The 26,027-nt window shown below is 54.9% G+C and overlaps 24 non-coding genes across 24 annotated transcripts; all 24 read right to left on the reverse strand.

The window, feature by feature from the left end:
- Nucleotides 1-1,209: 1,209 nt before the first annotated feature.
- On the reverse strand, nt 1,210-1,282 carry TRNAA-AGC (transfer RNA alanine (anticodon AGC)). Its single transcript has one exon. It is a non-coding gene; the product is annotated as a tRNA-Ala (tRNA).
- A 1,131-nt stretch (nt 1,283-2,413) lies between these two features.
- On the reverse strand, nt 2,414-2,503 carry TRNAY-GUA (transfer RNA tyrosine (anticodon GUA)). Its single transcript is given in 2 exon segments — nt 2,414-2,449; nt 2,467-2,503. It is a non-coding gene; the product is annotated as a tRNA-Tyr (tRNA).
- A 788-nt stretch (nt 2,504-3,291) lies between these two features.
- Nucleotides 3,292-3,364, reverse strand: TRNAA-AGC (transfer RNA alanine (anticodon AGC)). The gene has a single exon. It is a non-coding gene; the product is annotated as a tRNA-Ala (tRNA).
- Nucleotides 3,365-4,501: 1,137 nt separating this feature from the next.
- Nucleotides 4,502-4,591, reverse strand: TRNAY-GUA (transfer RNA tyrosine (anticodon GUA)). Its single transcript is given in 2 exon segments — nt 4,502-4,537; nt 4,555-4,591. It is a non-coding gene; the product is annotated as a tRNA-Tyr (tRNA).
- A 788-nt stretch (nt 4,592-5,379) lies between these two features.
- Nucleotides 5,380-5,452, reverse strand: TRNAA-AGC (transfer RNA alanine (anticodon AGC)). Its single transcript has one exon. It is a non-coding gene; the product is annotated as a tRNA-Ala (tRNA).
- Nucleotides 5,453-6,589: 1,137 nt separating this feature from the next.
- On the reverse strand, nt 6,590-6,679 carry TRNAY-GUA (transfer RNA tyrosine (anticodon GUA)). Its single transcript is given in 2 exon segments — nt 6,590-6,625; nt 6,643-6,679. It is a non-coding gene; the product is annotated as a tRNA-Tyr (tRNA).
- A 788-nt stretch (nt 6,680-7,467) lies between these two features.
- Nucleotides 7,468-7,540, reverse strand: TRNAA-AGC (transfer RNA alanine (anticodon AGC)). Its single transcript has one exon. It is a non-coding gene; the product is annotated as a tRNA-Ala (tRNA).
- A 1,131-nt stretch (nt 7,541-8,671) lies between these two features.
- TRNAY-GUA (transfer RNA tyrosine (anticodon GUA)) lies at nt 8,672-8,761 on the reverse strand. Its single transcript is given in 2 exon segments — nt 8,672-8,707; nt 8,725-8,761. It is a non-coding gene; the product is annotated as a tRNA-Tyr (tRNA).
- Nucleotides 8,762-9,549: 788 nt separating this feature from the next.
- Nucleotides 9,550-9,622, reverse strand: TRNAA-AGC (transfer RNA alanine (anticodon AGC)). Its single transcript has one exon. It is a non-coding gene; the product is annotated as a tRNA-Ala (tRNA).
- Nucleotides 9,623-10,759: 1,137 nt separating this feature from the next.
- Nucleotides 10,760-10,849, reverse strand: TRNAY-GUA (transfer RNA tyrosine (anticodon GUA)). Its single transcript is given in 2 exon segments — nt 10,760-10,795; nt 10,813-10,849. It is a non-coding gene; the product is annotated as a tRNA-Tyr (tRNA).
- Nucleotides 10,850-11,637: 788 nt separating this feature from the next.
- Nucleotides 11,638-11,710, reverse strand: TRNAA-AGC (transfer RNA alanine (anticodon AGC)). The gene has a single exon. It is a non-coding gene; the product is annotated as a tRNA-Ala (tRNA).
- Nucleotides 11,711-12,847: 1,137 nt separating this feature from the next.
- Nucleotides 12,848-12,937, reverse strand: TRNAY-GUA (transfer RNA tyrosine (anticodon GUA)). Its single transcript is given in 2 exon segments — nt 12,848-12,883; nt 12,901-12,937. It is a non-coding gene; the product is annotated as a tRNA-Tyr (tRNA).
- A 788-nt stretch (nt 12,938-13,725) lies between these two features.
- TRNAA-AGC (transfer RNA alanine (anticodon AGC)) lies at nt 13,726-13,798 on the reverse strand. Its single transcript has one exon. It is a non-coding gene; the product is annotated as a tRNA-Ala (tRNA).
- Nucleotides 13,799-14,935: 1,137 nt separating this feature from the next.
- On the reverse strand, nt 14,936-15,025 carry TRNAY-GUA (transfer RNA tyrosine (anticodon GUA)). The gene is given in 2 exon segments: nt 14,936-14,971; nt 14,989-15,025. It is a non-coding gene; the product is annotated as a tRNA-Tyr (tRNA).
- A 788-nt stretch (nt 15,026-15,813) lies between these two features.
- TRNAA-AGC (transfer RNA alanine (anticodon AGC)) lies at nt 15,814-15,886 on the reverse strand. The gene has a single exon. It is a non-coding gene; the product is annotated as a tRNA-Ala (tRNA).
- Nucleotides 15,887-17,017: 1,131 nt separating this feature from the next.
- On the reverse strand, nt 17,018-17,107 carry TRNAY-GUA (transfer RNA tyrosine (anticodon GUA)). Its single transcript is given in 2 exon segments — nt 17,018-17,053; nt 17,071-17,107. It is a non-coding gene; the product is annotated as a tRNA-Tyr (tRNA).
- A 788-nt stretch (nt 17,108-17,895) lies between these two features.
- Nucleotides 17,896-17,968, reverse strand: TRNAA-AGC (transfer RNA alanine (anticodon AGC)). The gene has a single exon. It is a non-coding gene; the product is annotated as a tRNA-Ala (tRNA).
- Nucleotides 17,969-19,099: 1,131 nt separating this feature from the next.
- On the reverse strand, nt 19,100-19,189 carry TRNAY-GUA (transfer RNA tyrosine (anticodon GUA)). Its single transcript is given in 2 exon segments — nt 19,100-19,135; nt 19,153-19,189. It is a non-coding gene; the product is annotated as a tRNA-Tyr (tRNA).
- Nucleotides 19,190-19,977: 788 nt separating this feature from the next.
- Nucleotides 19,978-20,050, reverse strand: TRNAA-AGC (transfer RNA alanine (anticodon AGC)). Its single transcript has one exon. It is a non-coding gene; the product is annotated as a tRNA-Ala (tRNA).
- A 1,131-nt stretch (nt 20,051-21,181) lies between these two features.
- TRNAY-GUA (transfer RNA tyrosine (anticodon GUA)) lies at nt 21,182-21,271 on the reverse strand. Its single transcript is given in 2 exon segments — nt 21,182-21,217; nt 21,235-21,271. It is a non-coding gene; the product is annotated as a tRNA-Tyr (tRNA).
- A 788-nt stretch (nt 21,272-22,059) lies between these two features.
- TRNAA-AGC (transfer RNA alanine (anticodon AGC)) lies at nt 22,060-22,132 on the reverse strand. The gene has a single exon. It is a non-coding gene; the product is annotated as a tRNA-Ala (tRNA).
- Nucleotides 22,133-23,269: 1,137 nt separating this feature from the next.
- Nucleotides 23,270-23,359, reverse strand: TRNAY-GUA (transfer RNA tyrosine (anticodon GUA)). The gene is given in 2 exon segments: nt 23,270-23,305; nt 23,323-23,359. It is a non-coding gene; the product is annotated as a tRNA-Tyr (tRNA).
- A 788-nt stretch (nt 23,360-24,147) lies between these two features.
- TRNAA-AGC (transfer RNA alanine (anticodon AGC)) lies at nt 24,148-24,220 on the reverse strand. Its single transcript has one exon. It is a non-coding gene; the product is annotated as a tRNA-Ala (tRNA).
- A 1,131-nt stretch (nt 24,221-25,351) lies between these two features.
- TRNAY-GUA (transfer RNA tyrosine (anticodon GUA)) lies at nt 25,352-25,441 on the reverse strand. Its single transcript is given in 2 exon segments — nt 25,352-25,387; nt 25,405-25,441. It is a non-coding gene; the product is annotated as a tRNA-Tyr (tRNA).
- Between the last annotated feature and the right edge of the window lie 586 nt (nt 25,442-26,027).

Consider the following 26,027-nt stretch of genomic DNA (forward strand, 5'->3'; position numbering starts at 1 on the left):
ACTGCTTGTCATCCCAGACGTGCAGCACGATGTGATCCCACCACTCAGTGCTTGTTTCCCAAGCCCAAAAGCGGCATTCCACCATGGTCAGCACCTCCATGAATGCCACAAGCAATCTCACGTCGTAGCTACTCCACGTGGCAAGATCCATGTCGGACACCTCTTTCGTTTGTAGTTTAAGGAATAACTCCGCTGCCATTCATGAGGTGTTGGTCAGTATGAACAGTATACTGGTCAGCAGCTCGGGGTCCATTCCTGCAGCCCGAAAGAGACAGGGCAGGGCGTGCAGTACACAAACCGTTGAAATATGTTACCAAATGCAAACGGAAGCACAGGGATTGCTGGGATGAGAAACAATGTATCACGGGGCATTGGAACAGGACCCAGGATGCCCCTTGACCCCTTCCGCCTTCCCACAAATCTTAACGGCAAAAGAGAAAGAGGTGTTCTGTGGGGTAGCTTCCCAGAGTGCACCGCTCCGAACAGTGCCACAAGTGCCACAAGTCTGAACATGCTATTGCACAGGCAGCTGTCAGTGTGAACACACAACAGCGGTTTTCCTTCGGCGCTGTCTGAGCGGCACTGTAATTGTCGGTGCTGTAACTCTGAAAGTGTAGACATGCCCTTAGAAGCATACTAGGAAACTTCTAAGGAAGGACGAAGGTCACTATCCTCAAACTCCTATTATTAAGGTCCTATTATCCTCAAATTCCTATTATTCTCCCTAACGTCCCAATCCAGACTAATTGCATCTGTGTGGTGGGCACTCCCCAGGTGAAAAAACGGTAGTAATTGTTACCAAGTGAATAATCCTAACTAGTCATACAAAAATGATACATAAATAGAATGGATAATACTATTCAGAATGTCATAACCTTTCCAGTGATACCTCACATGTCCGATCTTGCATAAAACATATCTCAGTTATGCCATATTCAGATCAAGCGCATATCTGTATTAACATTATGGAGCACAGAGGAACATAAAGGATGCTATTTTCCCAAAGGCCGGATCAGGCTGAGACTGAAGGACAAGGGACTCAGATACCGCTTCAGCTGCCTGAGGACAAAAGGCTTCCCGCAAAGCCCAGAGTGGACCGGAACGCTCCTTTCTGCGCAGACGTCAAGGGTGTATGTGGGTGCAAGCGGGTGGGGATGAAAAAAAGAGAGCGATGGGAGGGAAAGAGCAGCTGCACCAACAGCAGCAGCTTGGAGAATGCGGGTATCGATCCCGCTACCTCTCACATGCTAAGCGAGCGCTCTACCATTTGAGCTAATTCCCCCTCTACCTCCAAGGTGCCCCACCCCCTCCGCCACCTGCTGTCAACTCAGCGCAAACCCCCTCCAGAGAGCTCTTCACCCCGCAAAACAAATTACCTTTACGCTTGCCCAGCACCTTGGAAAGGACCTCCACTCAGCAAGGACACGTGACATAGCAAACAACGCTGCTTCCCTTTCTTGCCTTTAAACAAAATACACCTGTCCAGAGACCGTCAGAGAAAGTCACACACGCCCGTGCCTTGCACACCCACACATACCTAACGCCTCCCTTCATGACAACAAGAAGAGCAAAAACTGCCAAGTAAAGGGGATGAGTTGCCTCCCTGCCCGCCTATTCCGTGCACAGGCCAAGGACAGCAAAGCTTCAGATAATCTACGGATAGCCCGGCAGCTCCTTGACAGAAATTCCGCCAGATCGCGCTTCTAGCAATTCTCCGCCAGAAGCCTTTTACACACTCTCTGCAATCACGGTTGCCCCAGAAGAAATCCCAGCTCTACAAATGTGATGGACCAAAGCCCCAAAAGGAAAGAAATGGAACCGCGCCCTCACACTCCTCCATAAAATGACCTTTATGACGCAGAGGAACCATGGACAAAGGGAGAGCAAACCATGGAAACGCACACGTTGCTACAACCATGATAGCCCGCCGTCAGCAGCGCACACGATCGGTTGAGCCTGTAGGACAAGGGACTCTCAGCGACTAAAGGGCCTTTTCTTTTCCCCCTACGTTCTCCTCCTCCCTGCCTGCCACCAGAAACTAAGTCCCCCCGGCACCTCTGCCCCACGCAAAAAACACCGAGGACAGCTTGGGGACATAGCTTCGGCCAGTCCATTTTATGACAGAGGCGCCCCGCTACCAGGGTGACAAATGGCACTTCCGAAGCCTGACATCGATAGCTCCATGTCTACGCTGTGAGTGCGGGAGGGCGAAGAAAAAGGAACTCTGCCTAGGAAGGCGTAAACCGTGGCCTAGATCCTTGGAAGCAGGTGTGGTAGAGGAAAGTAGTGGCAAGTGGTGCTTTAAATGCAGCAGATTTCCATCGGCCTGTCTCGCACGAATGGAGTAAAACAGGGCAATGGGCAGAGTGGGAGCGCTAAAGAAGAGCGTGCAACAAAGGAAACAAAAGCCAGTTCCTTCGAGCCGGAGTTGAACCAGCGACCTAAGGATTCCCAGGAGAATTAAACCTACAGTCCTCCGCTCTACCAGCTGAGCTATCGAAGGAAGACAGGAACAAAGAGCCCACAGTGACTCAAGGTGTCAGGCAGAAGTGCCACTGGCACTAACGGCTAATTATAGGCTTGCCCGTGCCCAGCCCTTGAAAGGAAGAAGCCACACACACCTATCCCTTCATCCTCACGGCTGCCCTGGTTGCTGGGTAACCGCCTAGTCTACCCTCAATTCACCCAACGGGAAGCCCGCACACATATACCGCTCAAAGGCTCCCGAACAGGCACGGCACGAAGACAACGCCGCAAGGGAAGAACGGAACGCCGGGGGCGCGACGCTAGCCCTGCCTGCTAGCCGGGACGCCGCCTCCTCCCGCTGACCCACAAGCATGCGCAGCACACCGCTGGGACCCCAGCCCTGATTCCCACCCAGAATAGGGACGGTGGTGCAAGGGAAAACCCCTCCGACGCCGGAGCGTCCTGCCTGGCTCGAAAGGGGCCTTTGAAAACACAACTTTTTCTCAGCCCATTTCCCTTCCCCTTCGACAATAATTGACACATTCCCACTCCCACCCTTTCACACCCGACTCGGCCTCCCACGCCTCCCTCAGGAAAAACAAACACAAAGAGACTCCCAAAAGAAAAGAACTCAGACACACACGCTCCTGAAAGAGAAGCTGCCCCTTTGGCTGCCTGAGGACAAAAGGCTTGCCGCAAAGCCCAGAGTGGACCGGAACGCTCCTTTCTGCGCAGACGTCAAGGGTGTATGTGGGTGCAAGCGGGTGGGGATGAAAAAAAGAGAGCGATGGGAGGGAAAGAGCAGCTGCACCAACAGCAGCAGCTTGGAGAATGCGGGTATCGATCCCGCTACCTCTCACATGCTAAGCGAGCGCTCTACCATTTGAGCTAATTCCCCCTCTACCTCCAAGGTGCCCCACCCCCTCCGCCACCTGCTGTCAACTCAGCGCAAACCCCCTCCAGAGAGCTCTTCACCCCGCAAAACAAATTACCTTTACGCTTGCCCAGCACCTTGGAAAGGACCTCCACTCAGCAAGGACACGTGACATAGCAAACAACGCTGCTTCCCTTTCTTGCCTTTAAACAAAATACACCTGTCCAGAGACCGTCAGAGAAAGTCACACACGCCCGTGCCTTGCACACCCACACATACCTAACGCCTCCCTTCATGACAACAAGAAGAGCAAAAACTGCCAAGTAAAGGGGACGAGTTGCCTCCCTGCCCGCCTATTCCGTGCACAGGCCAAGGACAGCAAAGCTTCAGATAATCTACAGATAGCCCGGCAGCTCCTTGACAGAAATTCCGCCAGATCGCGCTTCTAGCAATTCTCCGCCAGAAGCCTTTTACACACTCTCTGCAATCACGGTTGCCCCAGAAGAAATCCCAGCTCTACAAATGTGATGGACCAAAGCCCCAAAAGGAAAGAAATGGAACCGCGCCCTCACACTCCTCCATAAAATGACCTTTATGACGCAGAGGAACCATGGACAAAGGGAGAGCAAACCATGCAAACGCACACGTTGCTACAACCATGAGCAGAATAGCCCGCCGTCAGCAGCGCAAACGATCGGTTGAGCCTGAAGGACAAGGGACTCTCAGCGACTAAAGGGCCTTTTCTTTTCCCCCTATGTTCTCCTCCTCCCTGCCTGCCACCAGAAACTAAGTCCCCCCGGCACCTCTGCCCCACGCAAAAAACACCGAGGACAGCTTGGGGACATAGCTTCGGCCAGTCCATTTTATGACAGAGGCGCCCCGCTACCAGGGTGACAAATGGCACTTCCGAAGCCTGACATCGATAGCTCCATGTCTACGCTGTGAGTGCGGGAGGGCGAAGAAAAAGGAACTCTGCCTAGGAAGGCGTAAACCGTGGCCTAGATCCTTGGAAGCAGGTGTGGTAGAGGAAAGTAGTGGCAAGTGGTGCTTTAAATGCAGCAGATTTCCATCGGCCTGTCTCGCACGAATGGAGTAAAACAGGGCAATGGGCAGAGTGGGAGCGCTAAAGAAGAGCGTGCAACAAAGGAAACAAAAGCCAGTTCCTTCGAGCCGGAGTTGAACCAGCGACCTAAGGATTCCCAGGAGAATTAAACCTACAGTCCTCCGCTCTACCAGCTGAGCTATCGAAGGAAGACAGGAACAAAGAGCCCACAGTGACTCAAGGTGTCAGGCAGAAGTGCCACTGGCACTAACGGCTAATTATAGGCTTGCCCGTGCCCAGCCCTTGAAAGGAAGAAGCCACACACACCTATCCCTTCATCCTCACGGCTGCCCTGGTTGCTGGGTAGCCGCCTAGTCTACCCTCAATTCACCCAACGGGAAGCCCGCACACATATACCGCTCAGAGGCTCCCTAACAGGCACGGCACGAAGACAACGCCGCAAGGGAAGAACGGAACGCCGGGGGCGCGACGCTAGCCCTGCCTGCTAGCCGGGACGCCGCCTCCTCCCGCTGACCCACAAGCACGCGCAGCACACCGCTGGGACCCCAGCCCTGATTCCCACCCAGAATAGGGACGGTGGTGCAAGGGAAAACCCCTCCGACGCCGGAGCGTCCTGCCTGGCTCGAAAGGGGCCTTTGAAAACACAACTTTTTCTCAGCCCATTTCCCTTCCCCTTCGTCAATAATTGACACATTCCCACTCCCACCCTTTCACACCCGACTCGGCCTCCCACGCCTCCCTCAGGAAAAACAAACACAAAGAGACTCCCAAAAGAAAAGAACTCAGACACACACGCTCCTGAAAGAGAAGCTGCCCCTTTGGCTGCCTGAGGACAAAAGGCTTGCCGCAAAGCCCAGAGTGGACCGGAACGCTCCTTTCTGCGCAGACGTCAAGGGTGTATGTGGGTGCAAGCGGGTGGGGATGAAAAAAAGAGAGCGATGGGAGGGAAAGAGCAGCTGCACCAACAGCAGCAGCTTGGAGAATGCGGGTATCGATCCCGCTACCTCTCACATGCTAAGCGAGCGCTCTACCATTTGAGCTAATTCCCCCTCTACCTCCAAGGTGCCCCACCCCCTCCGCCACCTGCTGTCAACTCAGCGCAAACCCCCTCCAGAGAGCTCTTCACCCCGCAAAACAAATTACCTTTACGCTTGCCCAGCACCTTGGAAAGGACCTCCACTCAGCAAGGACACGTGACATAGCAAACAACGCTGCTTCCCTTTCTTGCCTTTAAACAAAATACACCTGTCCAGAGACCGTCAGAGAAAGTCACACACGCCCGTGCCTTGCACACCCACACATACCTAACGCCTCCCTTCATGACAACAAGAAGAGCAAAAACTGCCAAGTAAAGGGGATGAGTTGCCTCCCTGCCCGCCTATTCCGTGCACAGGCCAAGGACAGCAAAGCTTCAGATAATCTACGGATAGCCCGGCAGCTCCTTGACAGAAATTCCGCCAGATCGCGCTTCTAGCAATTCTCCGCCAGAAGCCTTTTACACACTCTCTGCAATCACGGTTGCCCCAGAAGAAATCCCAGCTCTACAAATGTGATGGACCAAAGCCCCAAAAGGAAAGAAATGGAACCGCGCCCTCACACTCCTCCATAAAATGACCTTTATGACGCAGAGGAACCATGGACAAAGGGAGAGCAAACCATGCAAACGCACACGTTGCTACAACCATGAGCAGAATAGCCCGCCGTCAGCAGCGCACACGATCGGTTGAGCCTGAAGGACAAGGGACTCTCAGCGACTAAAGGGCCTTTTCTTTTCCCCCTATGTTCTCCTCCTCCCTGCCTGCCACCAGAAACTAAGTCCCCCCGGCACCTCTGCCCCACGCAAAAAACACCGAGGACAGCTTGGGGACATAGCTTCGGCCAGTCCATTTTATGACAGAGGCGCCCCGCTACCAGGGTGACAAATGGCACTTCCGAAGCCTGACATCGATAGCTCCATGTCTACGCTGTGAGTGCGGGAGGGCGAAGAAAAAGGAACTCTGCCTAGGAAGGCGTAAACCGTGGCCTAGATCCTTGGAAGCAGGTGTGGTAGAGGAAAGTAGTGGCAAGTGGTGCTTTAAATGCAGCAGATTTCCATCGGCCTGTCTCGCACGAATGGAGTAAAACAGGGCAATGGGCAGAGTGGGAGCGCTAAAGAAGAGCGTGCAACAAAGGAAACAAAAGCCAGTTCCTTCGAGCCGGAGTTGAACCAGCGACCTAAGGATTCCCAGGAGAATTAAACCTACAGTCCTCCGCTCTACCAGCTGAGCTATCGAAGGAAGACAGGAACAAAGAGCCCACAGTGACTCAAGGTGTCAGGCAGAAGTGCCACTGGCACTAACGGCTAATTATAGGCTTGCCCGTGCCCAGCCCTTGAAAGGAAGAAGCCACACACACCTATCCCTTCATCCTCACGGCTGCCCTGGTTGCTGGGTAGCCGCCTAGTCTACCCTCAATTCACCCAACGGGAAGCCCGCACACATATACCGCTCAGAGGCTCCCTAACAGGCACGGCACGAAGACAACGCCGCAAGGGAAGAACGGAACGCCGGGGGCGCGACGCTAGCCCTGCCTGCTAGCCGGGACGCCGCCTCCTCCCGCTGACCCACAAGCACGCGCAGCACACCGCTGGGACCCCAGCCCTGATTCCCACCCAGAATAGGGACGGTGGTGCAAGGGAAAACCCCTCCGACGCCGGAGCGTCCTGCCTGGCTCGAAAGGGGCCTTTGAAAACACAACTTTTTCTCAGCCCATTTCCCTTCCCCTTCGTCAATAATTGACACATTCCCACTCCCACCCTTTCACACCCGACTCGGCCTCCCACGCCTCCCTCAGGAAAAACAAACACAAAGAGACTCCCAAAAGAAAAGAACTCAGACACACACGCTCCTGAAAGAGAAGCTGCCCCTTTGGCTGCCTGAGGACAAAAGGCTTGCCGCAAAGCCCAGAGTGGACCGGAACGCTCCTTTCTGCGCAGACGTCAAGGGTGTATGTGGGTGCAAGCGGGTGGGGATGAAAAAAAGAGAGCGATGGGAGGGAAAGAGCAGCTGCACCAACAGCAGCAGCTTGGAGAATGCGGGTATCGATCCCGCTACCTCTCACATGCTAAGCGAGCGCTCTACCATTTGAGCTAATTCCCCCTCTACCTCCAAGGTGCCCCACCCCCTCCGCCACCTGCTGTCAACTCAGCGCAAACCCCCTCCAGAGAGCTCTTCACCCCGCAAAACAAATTACCTTTACGCTTGCCCAGCACCTTGGAAAGGACCTCCACTCAGCAAGGACACGTGACATAGCAAACAACGCTGCTTCCCTTTCTTGCCTTTAAACAAAATACACCTGTCCAGAGACCGTCAGAGAAAGTCACACACGCCCGTGCCTTGCACACCCACACATACCTAACGCCTCCCTTCATGACAACAAGAAGAGCAAAAACTGCCAAGTAAAGGGGACGAGTTGCCTCCCTGCCCGCCTATTCCGTGCACAGGCCAAGGACAGCAAAGCTTCAGATAATCTACGGATAGCCCGGCAGCTCCTTGACAGAAATTCCGCCAGATCGCGCTTCTAGCAATTCTCCGCCAGAAGCCTTTTACACGCTCTCTGCAATCACGGTTGCCCCAGAAGAAATCCCAGCTCTACAAATGTGATGGACCAAAGCCCCAAAAGGAAAGAAATGGAACCGCGCCCTCACACTCCTCCATAAAATGACCTTTATGACGCAGAGGAACCATGGACAAAGGGAGAGCAAACCATGCAAACGCACACGTTGCTACAACCATGATAGCCCGCCGTCAGCAGCGCACACGATCGGTTGAGCCTGAAGGACAAGGGACTCTCAGCGACTAAAGGGCCTTTTCTTTTCCCCCTACGTTCTCCTCCTCCCTGCCTGCCACCAGAAACTAAGTCCCCCCGGCACCTCTGCCCCACGCAAAAAACACCGAGGACAACTTGGGGACATAGCTTCGGCCAGTCCATTTTATGACAGAGGCGCCCCGCTACCAGGGTGACAAATGGCACTTCCGAAGCCTGACATCGATAGCTCCATGTCTACGCTGTGAGTGCGGGAGGGCGAAGAAAAAGGAACTCTGCCTAGGAAGGCGTAAACCGTGGCCTAGATCCTTGGAAGCAGGTGTGGTAGAGGAAAGTAGTGGCAAGTGGTGCTTTAAATGCAGCAGATTTCCATCGGCCTGTCTCGCACGAATGGAGTAAAACAGGGCAATGGGCAGAGTGGGAGCGCTAAAGAAGAGCGTGCAACAAAGGAAACAAAAGCCAGTTCCTTCGAGCCGGAGTTGAACCAGCGACCTAAGGATTCCCAGGAGAATTAAACCTACAGTCCTCCGCTCTACCAGCTGAGCTATCGAAGGAAGACAGGAACAAAGAGCCCACAGTGACTCAAGGTGTCAGGCAGAAGTGCCACTGGCACTAACGGCTAATTATAGGCTTGCCCGTGCCCAGCCCTTGAAAGGAAGAAGCCACACACACCTATCCCTTCATCCTCACGGCTGCCCCGGTTGCTGGGTAGCCGCCTAGTCTACCCTCAATTCACCCAACGGGAAGCCCGCACACATATACCGCTCAAAGGCTCCCTAACAGGCACGGCACGAAGACAACGCCGCAAGGGAAGAACGGAACGCCGGGGGCACGACGCTAGCCCTGCCTGCTAGCCGGGACGCCGCCTCCTCCCGCTGACCCACAAGCACGCGCAGCACACCGCTGGGACCCCAGCCCTGATTCCCACCCAGAATAGGGACGGTGGTGCAAGGGAAAACCCCTCCGACGCCGGAGCGTCCTGCCTGGCTCGAAAGGGGCCTTTGAAAACACAACTTTTTCTCAGCCCATTTCCCTTCCCCTTCGTCAATAATTGACACATTCCCACTCCCACCCTTTCACACCCGACTCGGCCTCCCACGCCTCCCTCAGGAAAAACAAACACAAAGAGACTCCCAAAAGAAAAGAACTCAGACACACACGCTCCTGAAAGAGAAGCTGCCCCTTTGGCTGCCTGAGGACAAAAGGCTTGCCGCAAACCCCAGAGTGGACCGGAACGCTCCTTTCTGCGCAGACGTCAAGGGTGTATGTGGGTGCAAGCGGGTGGGGATGAAAAAAAGAGAGCGATGGGAGGGAAAGAGCAGCTGCACCAACAGCAGCAGCTTGGAGAATGCGGGTATCGATCCCGCTACCTCTCACATGCTAAGCGAGCGCTCTACCATTTGAGCTAATTCCCCCTCTACCTCCAAGGTGCCCCAACCCCTCCGCCACCTGCTGTCAACTCAGCGCAAACCCCCTCCAGAGAGCTCTTCACCCCGCAAAACAAATTACCTTTACGCTTGCCCAGCACCTTGGAAAGGACCTCCACTCAGCAAGGACACGTGACATAGCAAACAACGCTGCTTCCCTTTCTTGCCTTTAAACAAAATAAACCTGTCCAGAGACCGTCAGAGAAAGTCACACACGCCCGTGCCTTGCACACCCACACATACCTAACGCCTCCCTTCATGACAACAAGAAGAGCAAAAACTGCCAAGTAAAGGGGACGAGTTGCCTCCCTGCCCGCCTATTCCGTGCACAGGCCAAGGACAGCAAAGCTTCAGATAATCTACGGATAGCCCGGCAGCTCCTTGACAGAAATTCCGCCAGATCGCGCTTCTAGCAATTTTCCGCCAGAAGCCTTTTACACACTCTCTGCAATCACGGTTGCCCCAGAAGAAGTCCCAGCTCTACAAATGTGATGGACCAAAGCCCCAAAAGGAAAGAAATGGAACTGCGCCCTCACACTCCTCCATAAAATGACCTATATGACGCAGAGGAACCATGGACAAAGGGAGAGCAAACCATGCAAACGCACACGTTGCTACAACCATGAGCAGAATAGCCCGCCGTCAGCAGCGCACACGATCGGTTGAGCCTGAAGGACAAGGGACTCTCAGCGACTAAAGGGCCTTTTCTTTTCCCCCTATGTTCTCCTCCTCCCTGCCTGCCACCAGAAACTAAGTCCCCCCGGCACCTCTGCCCCACGCAAAAAACACCGAGGACAGCTTGGGGACATAGCTTCGGCCAGTCCATTTTATGACAGAGGCGCCCCGCTACCAGGGTGACAAATGGCACTTCCGAAGCCTGACATCGATAGCTCCATGTCTACGCTGTGAGTGCGGGAGGGCGAAGAAAAAGGAACTCTGCCTAGGAAGGCGTAAACCGTGGCCTAGATCCTTGGAAGCAGGTGTGGTAGAGGAAAGTAGTGGCAAGTGGTGCTTTAAATGCAGCAGATTTCCATCGGCCTGTCTCGCACGAATGGAGTAAAACAGGGCAATGGGCAGAGTGGGAGCGCTAAAGAAGAGCGTGCAACAAAGGAAACAAAAGCCAGTTCCTTCGAGCCGGAGTTGAACCAGCGACCTAAGGATTCCCAGGAGAATTAAACCTACAGTCCTCCGCTCTACCAGCTGAGCTATCGAAGGAAGACAGGAACAAAGAGCCCACAGTGACTCAAGGTGTCAGGCAGAAGTGCCACTGGCACTAACGGCTAATTATAGGCTTGCCCGTGCCCAGCCCTTGAAAGGAAGAAGCCACACACACCTATCCCTTCATCCTCACGGCTGCCCTGGTTGCTGGGTAGCCGCCTAGTCTACCCTCAATTCACCCAACGGGAAGCCCGCACACATATACCGCTCAGAGGCTCCCTAACAGGCACGGCACGAAGACAACGCCGCAAGGGAAGAACGGAACGCCGGGGGCGCGACGCTAGCCCTGCCTGCTAGCCGGGACGTCGCCTCCTCCCGCTGACCCACAAGCACGCGCAGCACACCGCTGGGACCCCAGCCCTGATTCCCACCCAGAATAGGGACGGTGGTGCAAGGGAAAACCCCTCCGACGCCGGAGCGTCCTGCCTGGCTCGAAAGGGGCCTTTGAAAACACAACTTTTTCTCAGCCCATTTCCCTTCCCCTTCGTCAATAATTGACACATTCCCACTCCCACCCTTTCACACCCGACTCGGCCTCCCACGCCTCCCTCAGGAAAAACAAACACAAAGAGACTCCCAAAAGAAAAGAACTCAGACACACACGCTCCTGAAAGAGAAGCTGCCCCTTTGGCTGCCTGAGGACAAAAGGCTTGCCGCAAAGCCCAGAGTGGACCGGAACGCTCCTTTCTGCGCAGACGTCAAGGGTGTATGTGGGTGCAAGCGGGTGGGGATGAAAAAAAGAGAGCGATGGGAGGGAAAGAGCAGCTGCACCAACAGCAGCAGCTTGGAGAATGCGGGTATCGATCCCGCTACCTCTCACATGCTAAGCGAGCGCTCTACCATTTGAGCTAATTCCCCCTCTACCTCCAAGGTGCCCCACCCCCTCCGCCACCTGCTGTCAACTCAGCGCAAACCCCCTCCAGAGAGCTCTTCACCCCGCAAAACAAATTACCTTTACGCTTGCCCAGCACCTTGGAAAGGACCTCCACTCAGCAAGGACACGTGACATAGCAAACAACGCTGCTTCCCTTTCTTGCCTTTAAACAAAATAAACCTGTCCAGAGACCGTCAGAGAAAGTCACACACGCCCGTGCCTTGCACACCCACACATACCTAACGCCTCCCTTCATGACAACAAGAAGAGCAAAAACTGCCAAGTAAAGGGGACGAGTTGCCTCCCTGCCCGCCTATTCCGTGCACAGGCCAAGGACAGCAAAGCTTCAGATAATCTACGGATAGCCCGGCAGCTCCTTGACAGAAATTCCGCCAGATCGCGCTTCTAGCAATTTTCCGCCAGAAGCCTTTTACACACTCTCTGCAATCACGGTTGCCCCAGAAGAAATCCCAGCTCTACAAATGTGATGGACCAAAGCCCCAAAAGGAAAGAAATGGAACCGCGCCCTCACACTCCTCCATAAAATGACCTTTATGACGCAGAGGAACCATGGACAAAGGGAGAGCAAACCATGCAAACGCACACGTTGCTACAACCATGAGCAGAATAGCCCGCCGTCAGCAGCGCACACGATCGGTTGAGCCTGAAGGACAAGGGACTCTCAGCGACTAAAGGGCCTTTTCTTTTCCCCCTATGTTCTCCTCCTCCCTGCCTGCCACCAGAAACTAAGTCCCCCCGGCACCTCTGCCCCACGCAAAAAACACCGAGGACAGCTTGGGGACATAGCTTCGGCCAGTCCATTTTATGACAGAGGCGCCCCGCTACCAGGGTGACAAATGGCACTTCCGAAGCCTGACATCGATAGCTCCATGTCTACGCTGTGAGTGCGGGAGGGCGAAGAAAAAGGAACTCTGCCTAGGAAGGCGTAAACCGTGGCCTAGATCCTTGGAAGCAGGTGTGGTAGAGGAAAGTAGTGGCAAGTGGTGCTTTAAATGCAGCAGATTTCCATCGGCCTGTCTCGCACGAATGGAGTAAAACAGGGCAATGGGCAGAGTGGGAGCGCTAAAGAAGAGCGTGCAACAAAGGAAACAAAAGCCAGTTCCTTCGAGCCGGAGTTGAACCAGCGACCTAAGGATTCCCAGGAGAATTAAACCTACAGTCCTCCGCTCTACCAGCTGAGCTATCGAAGGAAGACAGGAACAAAGAGCCCACAGTGACTCAAGGTGTCAGGCAGAAGTGCCACTGGCACTAATGGCTAATTATAGGCTTGCCCGTGCCCAGCCCTTGAAAGGAAGAAGCCACACACACCTATCCCTTCATCCTCACGGCTGCCCTGGTTGCTGGGTAGCCGCCTAGTCTACCCTCAATTCACCCAACGGGAAGCCCGCACACATATACCGCTCAGAGGCTCCCTAACAGGCACGGCACGAAGACAACGCCGCAAGGGAAGAACGGAACGCCGGGGGCGCGACGCTAGCCCTGCCTGCTAGCCGGGACGTCGCCTCCTCCCGCTGACCCACAAGCACGCGCAGCACACCGCTGGGACCCCAGCCCTGATTCCCACCCAGAATAGGGACGGTGGTGCAAGGGAAAACCCCTCCGACGCCGGAGCGTCCTGCCTGGCTCGAAAGGGGCCTTTGAAAACACAACTTTTTCTCAGCCCATTTCCCTTCCCCTTCGTCAATAATTGACACATTCCCACTCCCACCCTTTCACACCCGACTCGGCCTCCCACGCCTCCCTCAGGAAAAACAAACACAAAGAGACTCCCAAAAGAAAAGAACTCAGACACACACGCTCCTGAAAGAGAAGCTGCCCCTTTGGCTGCCTGAGGACAAAAGGCTTGCCGCAAAGCCCAGAGTGGACCGGAACGCTCCTTTCTGCGCAGACGTCAAGGGTGTATGTGGGTGCAAGCGGGTGGGGATGAAAAAAAGAGAGCGATGGGAGGGAAAGAGCAGCTGCACCAACAGCAGCAGCTTGGAGAATGCGGGTATCGATCCCGCTACCTCTCACATGCTAAGCGAGCGCTCTACCATTTGAGCTAATTCCCCCTCTACCTCCAAGGTGCCCCACCCCCTCCGCCACCTGCTGTCAACTCAGCGCAAACCCCCTCCAGAGAGCTCTTCACCCCGCAAAACAAATTACCTTTACGCTTGCCCAGCACCTTGGAAAGGACCTCCACTCAGCAAGGACACGTGACATAGCAAACAACGCTGCTTCCCTTTCTTGCCTTTAAACAAAATACACCTGTCCAGAGACCGTCAGAGAAAGTCACACACGCCCGTGCCTTGCACACCCACACATACCTAACGCCTCCCTTCATGACAACAAGAAGAGCAAAAACTGCCAAGTAAAGGGGACGAGTTGCCTCCCTGCCCGCCTATTCCGTGCACAGGCCAAGGACAGCAAAGCTTCAGATAATCTACGGATAGCCCGGCAGCTCCTTGACAGAAATTCCGCCAGATCGCGCTTCTAGCAATTCTCCGCCAGAAGCCTTTTACACACTCTCTGCAATCACGGTTGCCCCAGAAGAAATCCCAGCTCTACAAATGTGATGGACCAAAGCCCCAAAAGGAAAGAAATGGAACCGCGCCCTCACACTCCTCCATAAAATGACCTTTATGACGCAGAGGAACCATGGACAAAGGGAGAGCAAACCATGCAAACGCACACGTTGCTACAACCATGAGCAGAATAGCCCGCCGTCAGCAGCGCACACGATCGGTTGAGCCTGAAGGACAAGGGACTCTCAGCGACTAAAGGGCCTTTTCTTTTCCCCCTATGTTCTCCTCCTCCCTGCCTGCCACCAGAAACTAAGTCCCCCCGGCACCTCTGCCCCACGCAAAAAACACCGAGGACAGCTTGGGGACATAGCTTCGGCCAGTCCATTTTATGACAGAGGCGCCCCGCTACCAGGGTGACAAATGGCACTTCCGAAGCCTGACATCGATAGCTCCATGTCTACGCTGTGAGTGCGGGAGGGCGAAGAAAAAGGAACTCTGCCTAGGAAGGCGTAAACCGTGGCCTAGATCCTTGGAAGCAGGTGTGGTAGAGGAAAGTAGTGGCAAGTGGTGCTTTAAATGCAGCAGATTTCCATCGGCCTGTCTCGCACGAATGGAGTAAAACAGGGCAATGGGCAGAGTGGGAGCGCTAAAGAAGAGCGTGCAACAAAGGAAACAAAAGCCAGTTCCTTCGAGCCGGAGTTGAACCAGCGACCTAAGGATTCCCAGGAGAATTAAACCTACAGTCCTCCGCTCTACCAGCTGAGCTATCGAAGGAAGACAGGAACAAAGAGCCCACAGTGACTCAAGGTGTCAGGCAGAAGTGCCACTGGCACTAACGGCTAATTATAGGCTTGCCCGTGCCCAGCCCTTGAAAGGAAGAAGCCACACACACCTATCCCTTCATCCTCACGGCTGCCCTGGTTGCTGGGTAGCCGCCTAGTCTACCCTCAATTCACCCAACGGGAAGCCCGCACACATATACCGCTCAGAGGCTCCCTAACAGGCACGGCACGAAGACAACGCCGCAAGGGAAGAACGGAACGCCGGGGGCGCGACGCTAGCCCTGCCTGCTAGCCGGGACGTCGCCTCCTCCCGCTGACCCACAAGCACGCGCAGCACACCGCTGGGACCCCAGCCCTGATTCCCACCCAGAATAGGGACGGTGGTGCAAGGGAAAACCCCTCCGACGCCGGAGCGTCCTGCCTGGCTCGAAAGGGGCCTTTGAAAACACAACTTTTTCTCAGCCCATTTCCCTTCCCCTTCGTCAATAATTGACACATTCCCACTCCCACCCTTTCACACCCGACTCGGCCTCCCACGCCTCCCTCAGGAAAAACAAACACAAAGAGACTCCCAAAAGAAAAGAACTCAGACACACACGCTCCTGAAAGAGAAGCTGCCCCTTTGGCTGCCTGAGGACAAAAGGCTTGCCGCAAAGCCCAGAGTGGACCGGAACGCTCCTTTCTGCGCAGACGTCAAGGGTGTATGTGGGTGCAAGCGGGTGGGGATGAAAAAAAGAGAGCGATGGGAGGGAAAGAGCAGCTGCACCAACAGCAGCAGCTTGGAGAATGCGGGTATCGATCCCGCTACCTCTCACATGCTAAGCGAGCGCTCTACCATTTGAGCTAATTCCCCCTCTACCTCCAAGGTGCCCCACCCCCTCCGCCACCTGCTGTCAACTCAGCGCAAACCCCCTCCAGAGAGCTCTTCACCCCGCAAAACAAATTACCTTTACGCTTGCCCAGCACCTTGGAAAGGACCTCCACTCAGCAAGGACACGTGACATAGCAAACAACGCTGCTTCCCTTTCTTGCCTTTAAACAAAATACACCTGTCCAGAGACCGTCAGAGAAAGTCACACACGCCCGTGCCTTGCACACCCACACATACCTAACGCCTCCCTTCATGACAACAAGAAGAGCAAAAACTGCCAAGTAAAGGGGACGAGTTGCCTCCCTGCCCGCCTATTCCGTGCACAGGCCAAGGACAGCAAAGCTTCAGATAATCTACGGATAGCCTGGCAGCTCCTTGACAGAAATTCCGCCAGATCGCGCTTCTAGCAATTCTCCGCCAGAAGCCTTTTACACGCTCTCTGCAATCACGGTTGCCCCAGAAGAAATCCCAGCTCTACAAATGTGATGGACCAAAGCCCCAAAAGGAAAGAAATGGAACCGCGCCCTCACACTCCTCCATAAAATGACCTTTATGACGCAGAGGAACCATGGACAAAGGGAGAGCAAACCATGGAAACGCACACGTTGCTACAACCATGATAGCCCGCCGTCAGCAGCGCACACGATCGGTTGAGCCTGAAGGACAAGGGACTCTCAGCGACTAAAGGGCCTTTTCTTTTCCCCCTACGTTCTCCTCCTCCCTGCCTGCCACCAGAAACTAAGTCCCCCCGGCACCTCTGCCCCACGCAAAAAACACCGAGGACAACTTGGGGACATAGCTTCGGCCAGTCCATTTTATGACAGAGGCGCCCCGCTACCAGGGTGACAAATGGCACTTCCGAAGCCTGACATCGATAGCTCCATGTCTACGCTGTGAGTGCGGGAGGGCGAAGAAAAAGGAACTCTGCCTAGGAAGGCGTAAACCGTGGCCTAGATCCTTGGAAGCAGGTGTGGTAGAGGAAAGTAGTGGCAAGTGGTGCTTTAAATGCAGCAGATTTCCATCGGCCTGTCTCGCACGAATGGAGTAAAACAGGGCAATGGGCAGAGTGGGAGCGCTAAAGAAGAGCGTGCAACAAAGGAAACAAAAGCCAGTTCCTTCGAGCCGGAGTTGAACCAGCGACCTAAGGATTCCCAGGAGAATTAAACCTACAGTCCTCCGCTCTACCAGCTGAGCTATCGAAGGAAGACAGGAACAAAGAGCCCACAGTGACTCAAGGTGTCAGGCAGAAGTGCCACTGGCACTAACGGCTAATTATAGGCTTGCCCGTGCCCAGCCCTTGAAAGGAAGAAGCCACACACACCTATCCCTTCATCCTCACGGCTGCCCCGGTTGCTGGGTAGCCGCCTAGTCTACCCTCAATTCACCCAACGGGAAGCCTGCACACATATACCGCTCAAAGGCTCCCTAACAGGCACGGCACGAAGACAACGCCGCAAGGGAAGAACGGAACGCCGGGGGCACGACGCTAGCCCTGCCTGCTAGCCGGGACGCCGCCTCCTCCCGCTGACCCACAAGCACGCGCAGCACACCGCTGGGACCCCAGCCCTGATTCCCACCCAGAATAGGGACGGTGGTGCAAGGGAAAACCCCTCCGACGCCGGAGCGTCCTGCCTGGCTCGAAAGGGGCCTTTGAAAACACAACTTTTTCTCAGCCCATTTCCCTTCCCCTTCGTCAATAATTGACACATTCCCACTCCCACCCTTTCACACCCGACTCGGCCTCCCACGCCTCCCTCAGGAAAAACAAACACAAAGAGACTCCCAAAAGAAAAGAACTCAGACACACACGCTCCTGAAAGAGAAGCTGCCCCTTTGGCTGCCTGAGGACAAAAGGCTTGCCGCAAAGCCCAGAGTGGACCGGAACGCTCCTTTCTGCGCAGACGTCAAGGGTGTATGTGGGTGCAAGCGGGTGGGGATGAAAAAAAGAGAGCGATGGGAGGGAAAGAGCAGCTGCACCAACAGCAGCAGCTTGGAGAATGCGGGTATCGATCCCGCTACCTCTCACATGCTAAGCGAGCGCTCTACCATTTGAGCTAATTCCCCCTCTACCTCCAAGGTGCCCCAACCCCTCCGCCACCTGCTGTCAACTCAGCGCAAACCCCCTCCAGAGAGCTCTTCACCCCGCAAAACAAATTACCTTTACGCTTGCCCAGCACCTTGGAAAGGACCTCCACTCAGCAAGGACACGTGACATAGCAAACAACGCTGCTTCCCTTTCTTGCCTTTAAACAAAATAAACCTGTCCAGAGACCGTCAGAGAAAGTCACACACGCCCGTGCCTTGCACACCCACACATACCTAACGCCTCCCTTCATGACAACAAGAAGAGCAAAAACTGCCAAGTAAAGGGGACGAGTTGCCTCCCTGCCCGCCTATTCCGTGCACAGGCCAAGGACAGCAAAGCTTCAGATAATCTACGGATAGCCCGGCAGCTCCTTGACAGAAATTCCGCCAGATCGCGCTTCTAGCAATTTTCCGCCAGAAGCCTTTTACACACTCTCTGCAATCACGGTTGCCCCAGAAGAAGTCCCAGCTCTACAAATGTGATGGACCAAAGCCCCAAAAGGAAAGAAATGGAACCGCGCCCTCACACTCCTCCATAAAATGACCTATATGACGCAGAGGAACCATGGACAAAGGGAGAGCAAACCATGCAAACGCACACGTTGCTACAACCATGATAGCCCGCCGTCAGCAGCGCACACGATCGGTTGAGCCTGAAGGACAAGGGACTCTCAGCGACTAAAGGGCCTTTTCTTTTCCCCCTACGTTCTCCTCCTCCCTGCCTGCCACCAGAAACTAAGTCCCCCCGGCACCTCTGCCCCACGCAAAAAACACCGAGGACAGCTTGGGGACATAGCTTCGGCCAGTCCATTTTATGACAGAGGCGCCCCGCTACCAGGGTGACAAATGGCACTTCCGAAGCCTGACATCGATAGCTCCATGTCTACGCTGTGAGTGCGGGAGGGCGAAGAAAAAGGAACTCTGCCTAGGAAGGCGTAAACCGTGGCCTAGATCCTTGGAAGCAGGTGTGGTAGAGGAAAGTAGTGGCAAGTGGTGCTTTAAATGCAGCAGATTTCCATCGGCCTGTCTCGCACGAATGGAGTAAAACAGGGCAATGGGCAGAGTGGGAGCGCTAAAGAAGAGCGTGCAACAAAGGAAACAAAAGCCAGTTCCTTCGAGCCGGAGTTGAACCAGCGACCTAAGGATTCCCAGGAGAATTAAACCTACAGTCCTCCGCTCTACCAGCTGAGCTATCGAAGGAAGACAGGAACAAAGAGCCCACAGTGACTCAAGGTGTCAGGCAGAAGTGCCACTGGCACTAACGGCTAATTATAGGCTTGCCCGTGCCCAGCCCTTGAAAGGAAGAAGCCACACACACCTATCCCTTCATCCTCACGGCTGCCCCGGTTGCTGGGTAGCCGCCTAGTCTACCCTCAATTCACCCAACGGGAAGCCCGCACACATATACCGCTCAAAGGCTCCCTAACAGGCACGGCACGAAGACAACGCCGCAAGGGAAGAACGGAACGCCGGGGGCACGACGCTAGCCCTGCCTGCTAGCCGGGACGCCGCCTCCTCCCGCTGACCCACAAGCACGCGCAGCACACCGCTGGGACCCCAGCCCTGATTCCCACCCAGAATAGGGACGGTGGTGCAAGGGAAAACCCCTCCGACGCCGGAGCGTCCTGCCTGGCTCGAAAGGGGCCTTTGAAAACACAACTTTTTCTCAGCCCATTTCCCTTCCCCTTCGTCAATAATTGACACATTCCCACTCCCACCCTTTCACACCCGACTCGGCCTCCCACGCCTCCCTCAGGAAAAACAAACACAAAGAGACTCCCAAAAGAAAAGAACTCAGACACACACGCTCCTGAAAGAGAAGCTGCCCCTTTGGCTGCCTGAGGACAAAAGGCTTGCCGCAAAGCCCAGAGTGGACCGGAACGCTCCTTTCTGCGCAGACGTCAAGGGTGTATGTGGGTGCAAGCGGGTGGGGATGAAAAAAAGAGAGCGATGGGAGGGAAAGAGCAGCTGCACCAACAGCAGCAGCTTGGAGAATGCGGGTATCGATCCCGCTACCTCTCACATGCTAAGCGAGCGCTCTACCATTTGAGCTAATTCCCCCTCTACCTCCAAGGTGCCCCACCCCCTCCGCCACCTGCTGTCAACTCAGCGCAAACCCCCTCCAGAGAGCTCTTCACCCCGCAAAACAAATTACCTTTACGCTTGCCCAGCACCTTGGAAAGGACCTCCACTCAGCAAGGACACGTGACATAGCAAACAACGCTGCTTCCCTTTCTTGCCTTTAAACAAAATAAACCTGTCCAGAGACCGTCAGAGAAAGTCACACACGCCCGTGCCTTGCACACCCACACATACCTAACGCCTCCCTTCATGACAACAAGAAGAGCAAAAACTGCCAAGTAAAGGGGACGAGTTGCCTCCCTGCCCGCCTATTCCGTGCACAGGCCAAGGACAGCAAAGCTTCAGATAATCTACGGATAGCCCGGCAGCTCCTTGACAGAAATTCCGCCAGATCGCGCTTCTAGCAATTTTCCGCCAGAAGCCTTTTACACACTCTCTGCAATCACGGTTGCCCCAGAAGAAGTCCCAGCTCTACAAATGTGATGGACCAAAGCCCCAAAAGGAAAGAAATGGAACCGCGCCCTCACACTCCTCCATAAAATGACCTATATGACGCAGAGGAACCATGGACAAAGGGAGAGCAAACCATGCAAACGCACACGTTGCTACAACCATGATAGCCCGCCGTCAGCAGCGCACACGATCGGTTGAGCCTGAAGGACAAGGGACTCTCAGCGACTAAAGGGCCTTTTCTTTTCCCCCTACGTTCTCCTCCTCCCTGCCTGCCACCAGAAACTAAGTCCCCCCGGCACCTCTGCCCCACGCAAAAAACACCGAGGACAGCTTGGGGACATAGCTTCGGCCAGTCCATTTTATGACAGAGGCGCCCCGCTACCAGGGTGACAAATGGCACTTCCGAAGCCTGACATCGATAGCTCCATGTCTACGCTGTGAGTGCGGGAGGGCGAAGAAAAAGGAACTCTGCCTAGGAAGGCGTAAACCGTGGCCTAGATCCTTGGAAGCAGGTGTGGTAGAGGAAAGTAGTGGCAAGTGGTGCTTTAAATGCAGCAGATTTCCATCGGCCTGTCTCGCACGAATGGAGTAAAACAGGGCAATGGGCAGAGTGGGAGCGCTAAAGAAGAGCGTGCAACAAAGGAAACAAAAGCCAGTTCCTTCGAGCCGGAGTTGAACCAGCGACCTAAGGATTCCCAGGAGAATTAAACCTACAGTCCTCCGCTCTACCAGCTGAGCTATCGAAGGAAGACAGGAACAAAGAGCCCACAGTGACTCCAGGTGTCAGGCAGAAGTGCCACTGGCACTAACGGCTAATTATAGGCTTGCCCGTGCCCAGCCCTTGAAAGGAAGAAGCCACACACACCTATCCCTTCATCCTCACGGCTGCCCTGGTTGCTGGGTAGCCGCCTAGTCTACCCTCAATTCACCCAACGGGAAGCCCGCACACATATACCGCTCAAAGGCTCCCTAACAGGCCCGGCACGAAGACAACGCCGCAAGGGAAGAACGGAACGCCGGGGGCGCGACGCTAGCCCTGCCTGCTAGCCGGGACGTCGCCTCCTCCCGCTGACCCACAAGCACGCGCAGCACACCGCTGGGACCCCAGCCCTGATTCCCACCCAGAATAGGGACGGTGGTGCAAGGGAAAACCCCTCCGACGCCGGAGCGTCCTGCCTGGCTCGAAAGGGGCCTTTGAAAACACAACTTTTTCTCAGCCCATTTCCCTTCCCCTTCGTCAATAATTGACACATTCCCACTCCCACCCTTTCACACCCGACTCGGCCTCCCACGCCTCCCTCAGGAAAAACAAACACAAAGAGACTCCCAAAAGAAAAGAACTCAGACACACACGCTCCTGAAAGAGAAGCTGCCCCTTTGGCTGCCTGAGGACAAAAGGCTTGCCGCAAAGCCCAGAGTGGACCGGAACGCTCCTTTCTGCGCAGACGTCAAGGGTGTATGTGGGTGCAAGCGGGTGGGGATGAAAAAAAGAGAGCGATGGGAGGGAAAGAGCAGCTGCACCAACAGCAGCAGCTTGGAGAATGCGGGTATCGATCCCGCTACCTCTCACATGCTAAGCGAGCGCTCTACCATTTGAGCTAATTCCCCCTCTACCTCCAAGGTGCCCCACCCCCTCCGCCACCTGCTGTCAACTCAGCGCAAACCCCCTCCAGAGAGCTCTTCACCCCGCAAAACAAATTACCTTTACGCTTGCCCAGCACCTTGGAAAGGACCTCCACTCAGCAAGGACACGTGACATAGCAAACAACGCTGCTTCCCTTTCTTGCCTTTAAACAAAATAAACCTGTCCAGAGACCGTCAGAGAAAGTCACACACGCCCGTGCCTTGCACACCCACACATACCTAACGCCTCCCTTCATGACAACAAGAAGAGCAAAAACTGCCAAGTAAAGGGGACGAGTTGCCTCCCTGCCCGCCTATTCCGTGCACAGGCCAAGGACAGCAAAGCTTCAGATAATCTACGGATAGCCCGGCAGCTCCTTGACAGAAATTCCGCCAGATCGCGCTTCTAGCAATTCTCCGCCAGAAGCCTTTTACACACTCTCTGCAATCACGGTTGCCCCAGAAGAAATCCCAGCTCTACAAATGTGATGGACCAAAGCCCCAAAAGGAAAGAAATGGAACCGCGCCCTCACACTCCTCCATAAAATGACCTTTATGACGCAGAGGAACCATGGACAAAGGGAGAGCAAACCATGCAAACGCACACGTTGCTACAACCATGAGCAGAATAGCCCGCCGTCAGCAGCGCACACGATCGGTTGAGCCTGAAGGACAAGGGACTCTCAGCGACTAAAGGGCCTTTTCTTTTCCCCCTATGTTCTCCTCCTCCCTGCCTGCCACCAGAAACTAAGTCCCCCCGGCACCTCTGCCCCACGCAAAAAACACCGAGGACAGCTTGGGGACATAGCTTCGGCCAGTCCATTTTATGACAGAGGCGCCCCGCTACCAGGGTGACAAATGGCACTTCCGAAGCCTGACATCGATAGCTCCATGTCTACGCTGTGAGTGCGGGAGGGCGAAGAAAAAGGAACTCTGCCTAGGAAGGCGTAAACCGTGGCCTAGATCCTTGGAAGCAGGTGTGGTAGAGGAAAGTAGTGGCAAGTGGTGCTTTAAATGCAGCAGATTTCCATCGGCCTGTCTCGCACGAATGGAGTAAAACAGGGCAATGGGCAGAGTGGGAGCGCTAAAGAAGAGCGTGCAACAAAGGAAACAAAAGCCAGTTCCTTCGAGCCGGAGTTGAACCAGCGACCTAAGGATTCCCAGGAGAATTAAACCTACAGTCCTCCGCTCTACCAGCTGAGCTATCGAAGGAAGACAGGAACAAAGAGCCCACAGTGACTCAAGGTGTCAGGCAGAAGTGCCACTGGCACTAACGGCTAATTATAGGCTTGCCCGTGCCCAGCCCTTGAAAGGAAGAAGCCACACACACCTATCCCTTCATCCTCACGGCTGCCCTGGTTGCTGGGTAGCCGCCTAGTCTACCCTCAATTCACCCAACGGGAAGCCCGCACACATATACCGCTCAGAGGCTCCCTAACAGGCACGGCACGAAGACAACGCCGCAAGGGAAGAACGGAACGCCGGGGGCGCGACGCTAGCCCTGCCTGCTAGCCGGGACGCCGCCTCCTCCCGCTGACCCACAAGCACGCGCAGCACACCGCTGGGACCCCAGCCCTGATTCCCACCCAGAATAGGGACGGTGGTGCAAGGGAAAACCCCTCCGACGCCGGAGCGTCCTGCCTGGCTCGAAAGGGGCCTTTGAAAACACAACTTTTTCTCAGCCCATTTCCCTTCCCCTTCGTCAATAATTGACACATTCCCACTCCCACCCTTTCACACCCGACTCGGCCTCCCACGCCTCCCTCAGGAAAAACAAACACAAAGAGACTCCCAAAAGAAAAGAACTCAGACACACACGCTCCTGAAAGAGAAGCTGCCCCTTTGGCTGCCTGAGGACAAAAGGCTTGCCGCAAAGCCCAGAGTGGACCGGAACGCTCCTTTCTGCGCAGACGTCAAGGGTGTATGTGGGTGCAAGCGGGTGGGGATGAAAAAAAGAGAGCGATGGGAGGGAAAGAGCAGCTGCACCAACAGCAGCAGCTTGGAGAATGCGGGTATCGATCCCGCTACCTCTCACATGCTAAGCGAGCGCTCTACCATTTGAGCTAATTCCCCCTCTACCTCCAAGGTGCCCCACCCCCTCCGCCACCTGCTGTCAACTCAGCGCAAACCCCCTCCAGAGAGCTCTTCACCCCGCAAAACAAATTACCTTTACGCTTGCCCAGCACCTTGGAAAGGACCTCCACTCAGCAAGGACACGTGACATAGCAAACAACGCTGCTTCCCTTTCTTGCCTTTAAACAAAATACACCTGTCCAGAGACCGTCAGAGAAAGTCACACACGCCCGTGCCTTGCACACCCACACATACCTAACGCCTCCCTTCATGACAACAAGAAGAGCAAAAACTGCCAAGTAAAGGGGACGAGTTGCCTCCCTGCCCGCCTATTCCGTGCACAGGCCAAGGACAGCAAAGCTTCAGATAATCTACGGATAGCCCGGCAGCTCCTTGACAGAAATTCCGCCAGATCGCGCTTCTAGCAATTCTCCGCCAGAAGCCTTTTACACGCTCTCTGCAATCACGGTTGCCCCAGAAGAAATCCCAGCTCTACAAATGTGATGGACCAAAGCCCCAAAAGGAAAGAAATGGAACCGCGCCCTCACACTCCTCCATAAAATGACCTTTATGACGCAGAGGAACCATGGACAAAGGGAGAGCAAACCATGCAAACGCACACGTTGCTACAACCATGATAGCCCGCCGTCAGCAGCGCACACGATCGGTTGAGCCTGAAGGACAAGGGACTCTCAGCGACTAAAGGGCCTTTTCTTTTCCCCCTACGTTCTCCTCCTCCCTGCCTGCCACCAGAAACTAAGTCCCCCCGGCACCTCTGCCCCACGCAAAAAACACCGAGGACAACTTGGGGACATAGCTTCGGCCAGTCCATTTTATGACAGAGGCGCCCCGCTACCAGGGTGACAAATGGCACTTCCGAAGCCTGACATCGATAGCTCCATGTCTACGCTGTGAGTGCGGGAGGGCGAAGAAAAAGGAACTCTGCCTAGGAAGGCGTAAACCGTGGCCTAGATCCTTGGAAGCAGGTGTGGTAGAGGAAAGTAGTGGCAAGTGGTGCTTTAAATGCAGCAGATTTCCATCGGCCTGTCTCGCACGAATGGAGTAAAACAGGGCAATGGGCAGAGTGGGAGCGCTAAAGAAGAGCGTGCAACAAAGGAAACAAAAGCCAGTTCCTTCGAGCCGGAGTTGAACCAGCGACCTAAGGATTCCCAGGAGAATTAAACCTACAGTCCTCCGCTCTACCAGCTGAGCTATCGAAGGAAGACAGGAACAAAGAGCCCACAGTGACTCAAGGTGTCAGGCAGAAGTGCCACTGGCACTAACGGCTAATTATAGGCTTGCCCGTGCCCAGCCCTTGAAAGGAAGAAGCCACACACACCTATCCCTTCATCCTCACGGCTGCCCCGGTTGCTGGGTAGCCGCCTAGTCTACCCTCAATTCACCCAACGGGAAGCCCGCACACATATACCGCTCAAAGGCTCCCTAACAGGCACGGCACGAAGACAACGCCGCAAGGGAAGAACGGAACGCCGGGGGCACGACGCTAGCCCTGCCTGCTAGCCGGGACGCCGCCTCCTCCCGCTGACCCACAAGCACGCGCAGCACACCGCTGGGACCCCAGCCCTGATTCCCACCCAGAATAGGGACGGTGGTGCAAGGGAAAACCCCTCCGACGCCGGAGCGTCCTGCCTGGCTCGAAAGGGGCCTTTGAAAACACAACTTTTTCTCAGCCCATTTCCCTTCCCCTTCGTCAATAATTGACACATTCCCACTCCCACCCTTTCACACCCGACTCGGCCTCCCACGCCTCCCTCAGGAAAAACAAACACAAAGAGACTCCCAAAAG

Source organism: Lepidochelys kempii, chromosome 2, assembly GCF_965140285.1.
Source record: "Lepidochelys kempii isolate rLepKem1 chromosome 2, rLepKem1.hap1, whole genome shotgun sequence".
NCBI classification, from domain to species: domain Eukaryota; kingdom Metazoa; phylum Chordata; order Testudines; family Cheloniidae; genus Lepidochelys; species Lepidochelys kempii.